Source organism: Suricata suricatta, chromosome 8, assembly GCF_006229205.1.
Source record: "Suricata suricatta isolate VVHF042 chromosome 8, meerkat_22Aug2017_6uvM2_HiC, whole genome shotgun sequence".
Taxonomy (NCBI): Eukaryota; Metazoa; Chordata; class Mammalia; order Carnivora; family Herpestidae; genus Suricata; species Suricata suricatta.
The window spans coordinates 103,236,131-103,241,996 of record NC_043707.1 but is presented as its reverse complement, the minus strand read 5'-3'; the positions used below and the strand labels follow the sequence as shown (position 1 = coordinate 103,241,996).

Sequence of the window (5,866 nt, the reverse complement as noted above, 5' to 3'; positions counted from 1 at the left end):
TCAGTTTACCAATTTAAATGTTAATCTTTTTTTTAAAATAGTTTATTGTCAAATTGGCTTCCATATAACACCCAGTGCTTCTCCACACAAGTGCCCCCCACCATGACCATCACTCCCTCTCTCCCTCCCCCTCCCCCTTCCATCCATGGTTCATTTTCAGTATTCAGTAGTCTCCCTTGATCTCTGTCCCTCACTCTCTCCGAGCTCTCTTTCCCTCTTTCTCTCCCCATGGTCCCCTGCCAGGTCTCTCCTGTTAGACCTATGAGTACAAACATATGGTATCTATCCTTCTCTGCCTGACTTATTTGCTTAGCATGATACCCTCAAGGTCTATCCACTTTGCTACAAATGGCCATATTTCCTTCTTCCTCATTGCCATATAGTACTCCATTGTATATATATACCACATCTTCTTGATCCATTCATCAGTTGATAGATATTTAGGCTCTTTCCATGATTTGGCTTTAAATGTTAATCTTATCCAGAAAAAACCTTCATAGACACACCCAGAATAATGTTTTACCAAATGTCTGGGCAGTCTATGTCCCAGTCAAATTGAAAAATAAACATTCATACTACTTTAGAGATCATCTATCAACTCCTAAAGTATAGGCCCCAAATCCCTTCATAACAAAGAATGAGGAAAAAAAAGTCCCAGATGTGAGCTTGGGGTTCCTAATGCCCAGGAAATTTTAGTTATTTTTGGCTAATTGATAATTATTTACCTAACTTAAATCTTCCATTACAAGTCATCTGTGGCTAACAAACTGTAGGAAAAAAAGGAAATATGTGATCAAATGGAAAGAACCCAGGCCTTTGAGACAGATGAAGGTCATAACCTGGTTTTATCATTTACTAATTTACCTAAATTTTGAACCTCAGCATCCTCACCTAAAATAGTATTTATTTCATAACATTCTTAGAATTAAAGTTAAGGCATGTAATGTTTTTTCCATAGCGCCTCACATGTAATAGATGCTCAATATTTCCCTTACACATCAGGACACATGGAAGAATTCCACTTTTCGCCCTTCTGAAAATAGACATGGCCATATGACATGCTTTTGTCAAAACAGTGTGAGTGGAAACTATGATCATTCCAAGGGGTTTGTTTGTTACTTTAAAACCATAGTGAGAAATATCTTCCCACAATTCACAAAACCAAAAGTTCCTGTATTTTATAGTATATTAACAGCTTACAGAATATTTCCCTATCTTCTATCATTTGCATATAATAGCAGTATTGTCAACTAGGCAGGACAGGCTTCATTACTCCATTTTAGTGATTAGATCATACACTCAGAGAACTTAAGTGAGTTGCCCAAGGCTACATACATAATAAGTGCCAGGCCTTCTGATTCCTAGGCAATACTAATCTGTGAAGGGAGAGGGGGTGGGAATCACACTGACAGCAAACTGTTTTACAAGGTAATTTATTGACATGTTGATGTGTTTTGGTCTTTTGTATAGGATACTGCACATTAGACACAAACCCCTCCCACAAACACACACACACCATATAAATTCTTCTCCATGTCCTTTGCGAACTCTTGCCTCAGAGGAGGTTCATATGATAGTTAAAAGGCAAAAGTAGCCTCTAACATTTCTCTTCCTCACATTACCCAGTATTATGCTACTAAAGAAGGAGACTTCCATTGGAAACAGAGAAAGGGAGGCAGCAATCTCACACACTGAAATAGTTGTAGAAATCCAGGATCCCAAGAGCAGTGGAAGGAAGAGGTACTCCCTGGCAGTCCTCAGCAAGGGATGGTTGCGCAGGGCACCTAGGGAAGAACTCTGGGCAGTAGGGCTCTAGATCTAGGCAAAGGCCTCCATGAAGATCCCATTCCCTGCTTTCAGTGAAGCATTCCAGCTTTAAGGAGCTACATGAGCTTCAATGATGAGCATGTCATGTGCACAGACACCTGAAAATCAGAAGTGCTCATCTCATTGTCTCTCACGTACACCTCTTAGCATCTTCTGTAATGGTAGTGAAAGACAGAGCCTCAGTGACGATGGGAAATTGAATTTCCCCAAATCCCAATGAGATGGATTGATTTAAATAAACTAAAATAATTTGGTATTTCTTGCTGAGCATATGAACCAGGATCCACACCTACAACATACAAACAGGCCAAAATGCTTCTGAAAACATACACTTCATTGTCAATTTCAAACCCATGACATTTTCTTGACCTAAAGGACTGAGTTCTCCAAATCCACAAATGTCACCTTTTCTACATTAATTTCTAGATACTCAATTATCTACTTCCATCAATGAAGAACAACAATATATGGTATGTTACATCCAATAAGCATTCCCAGGTCAGATATTCAAACCCCAAATGGGGAGTGAGGTAAAGCTCCCCACAGCGGTAGCAGGGACATTCCATCTACTCCATTCAAAGGGTCTCAAATTGCCATCTTGTGAGCTAATACAGGACATAAGACTGCTTATTTGCGTGTACTCCTACTTGGAGATGCTCAGGTTGTCATGAATAAGCCAGCAAGTAAATGAATCAATTTTGAATAACCAGGAACTAAGGTATACGAGCACAGGCTTTCAGGTATGATAGACATGGGTTGAACTCCAGATTCTGCCACTTATTAGTTCTGTGCAATTAAGGATGTGACACAAATTCTATGAGCCTCACTTTTCTTTTCCAAAAGTAGGAATAATATGCTTGCCTTCCATTTTGTCCAAAATTTATGAAAGACCATAGAGATGTGAAAACACTTTGTTAACTACAAAAAACTATACACATATTAGGAATTATTTGTTTTTCTGCCTGGTCTTGCTCTTCTGGTTATAATTTTCCTTCAGACCTAAAGGCTACCAAGGGGAACTCATGGTGAGTTCTTCTATCATCTTTATACATTAATCAGTCAGTGGACATTTGAGCTCTTTCCATAATTTGGCTATTGTTGAAAATGCTGCTATAAACGTTGCCTTTTCTGTTTTTTGATGTTTTTTTTCACTGTTGAAAACCTTTTCATTTTGATGCAGTACCAATAGTTTGTTTTTGCTTTTCTTTACCTTCCCTGAGGAGACATTTCTAGAGAAATGTTGCTATAACCAGTGTCAAAAAAATTACTGCCTATGTTCACTTCTAGAAAGTTTATGGTTTCAGGTCTCACATTTAGGTCTTAATCCATTGTGAGCTTATTTTTATGTATGGTGTAAGAAAGTGGTCCAGTTTCACAGTTTTGCATAAAGTTGTCCAGTTTTCCAAGCACTGTTTATTAATGAGACTGTCTTTTTCCCATCATATATTTTTGCCTCCTTTGTCATAGATTAATTGGCCATAAAAATGTGGGTATATTTCTGAGCTCCCTATTTTGTTCCATTGGCCTTTGTGTCTGTTTCTGTGCCAGTACCATATGGTTTTGATTACTATAGCTTTGTAGTATACCTTGAAATCTAGAATTGTGTTATCTATAGCTTTGTTCTTTTTTCTCAAGACTGCTTTGGCTAGGCAGGGTCTTTTTTGGTTCCATACAAATTATAGGATTATTTGTTCTAGTTCTATGAAAAATGCTATTGGTATATCGATAGAGGTTATACTGAACCTGTAGACTGCTTTAGAGAGTGTGGACTCTGTAACAGTATTAATTCTTACAATCATGAGTTGTATATCTTTCCAGTGTTTGTATAATCTTCAATTTCTGTTATCAATGTCCTACGATTTTCACACTGGAGGTATTTAATTTCCTTGGTTAAGTTTATTTCTAGGTATTTTATCCTTTTCAATGCAATTATAAATGGGAATTTTTCTTAGTTTCTTTTTCTGTTACTTTGTTATTATAATTTAAAAATGCAACAGATTTCTGTATATTAATTTGGTATCCTATAACTTTATGGAATTCGTTTATTAATTCCAGTAGTTTTTGGTGAAGTCATTAGTATTTTCTATATATAGTATCATATCATCTGCAAATAATCAAACTTTTCACTCTTCCTTACCATTTATATGCCTTTTTCTGATTGCTGTGGGTAGGACTTCCTGTATTATGTTTCTTGTTTTTCTAGTTCCTTTAGGTATAAAGTTATATTCTTTGAGACTTTCTTTGTTTTATTTTCTGGGCTACTATATCTTGGACAATGTTTCATGCACCCTCAAAAGGAATGTGTATTCTACTGTTTTTTATATGGAATTTTCTATATATATCTGTTAAGTCCATCTAGTCTAATGTATCACTCAAAGCCACTATTTCCTTAAACATTTTCTCTGGATGATCTATCCATTGATGTCAGGGAGGTGTTGTAGTCCCCTACTATTAAACTGAAAGAACAGATACTACACTTGATCTAAGCCACAAGTCAGAGAAGCAATGATGACAGAGAGTAGATATACATGTAGTGAACATAGCATAACATATAAACTTGTCATATCACTATGTCTTGCACCTGAAACGAATGTAACACTACGTGTGAATTACACTCAATAAAATACATAAAAATTTGTTTTTAAGAGACCCCTATTTTTACTGTATTAACATTTGTTTTTCCCTTTAGGTCAGTTAATATTAACGTTGTGAATTTAGGTGTGCTTACGTTGGGTGAATATTCACATTTGTTATACCTTTTCATTGAATTAATCCTTTTATCATTATCTAATGTCTTTGTCTCCTGCTTTCATTAAAACACTCTTTGTATCAAAGTCTATTTTGTCTGATGTAAGTATCACTACTCTGGCTTTTGTTCCTCGCTGATCCATTTGTATGAAATATCTTTTTACATCCATTCACTTTTAGTCTATGTGAGGTGAGTCCATATGTCTGAAATGAGTCTGCTGGAAGCAGCATGTACCTGGGTCTCGTTTCTTTAATCCATTCCATCATCCTATGTCTTTTGATTGGGGCATTTAGTACATTTACATTTAAAGAAATTATTGATAATTATAAACATATGGCAATAAAAATACGTGGTTCTTATTAGGTTCGTTTTTATGGTTTTTATTTACTATTATTAATTTTAGTTACTTAAGCAGTGAAAAATTGGTTTCAGAAGTAGAATTCACTGATTCCTCACACATAACACCCAATGCTCGTCTCAAGTGCCCTCATTAATACCCATCACCCACCTAGTCAATCTCCCACTCATCTCCCTCCATCAGCCCTCAATTTGTTCTCTATAGTTGAGTATCTTGTGGTTTCTATACTTTTCTTCAATACGTTCATCTGTTCTGTTTCTTAAATTCTCAAATTCCACATTAGAGGGAAATTATATGGCATTTGTCTTTCTCTGATTGACTCATTTCATTTAGCATAAATACATTCTAGCTTTATACACAAGGTTGCAAATGGCAAGATTTCATTCTTTTTGATGGCTGAGTAATGTTGAATTGTGTGTGTGTGTGTGTGTGTGTGTGTGTGTGTGTGTGTGTGTGTTTGTACACCCCATCTTCTTTATTCATTCATCAGTCAGTGGACATTTGGGTTCTCCATAGTTTGGCTATTGCTGATAATGCTACTATAAATATCAGGACACATGTACACTACTGAATCTGTATTTTAGTATCCTTTGCGTAAATACCTAATAATGCAGTTTCTGAATCGCAGGGTATTTTTATTTATAGGGATGTGAGGAACTTCCAAACTGTTCTCCAAAGTAGCTGCATCAGTTTGCAATCCCATCAATAGTGCAAAAGGGTTCCTTTCTCCACATTCTCGCCACACCTGTTGTTTCTCCTACTGTTAATTTTAGCCATTCTGACAGTTGTAAAATGTAATCTCATTGTGGTTTGGATTTGTATTTCTCTCATGATGAGTGATGTTGAGCATCCTTTCATGTGTCTGTTAGCCATCCAGATGTCTTATTTGGAAAAGTGTCTATTCCTGACTTCTGTCCTGTCTTTCTTAACTG

The 5,866-nt window shown here is 36.3% G+C and overlaps 1 pseudogene; it reads right to left on the bottom strand.

Moving 5' to 3' along the window:
• Positions 1-4,189: 4,189 nt before the first annotated feature.
• Positions 4,190-4,334, bottom strand: LOC115300466 (annotated as a pseudogene).
• Positions 4,335-5,866: the final 1,532 nt, after the last annotated feature.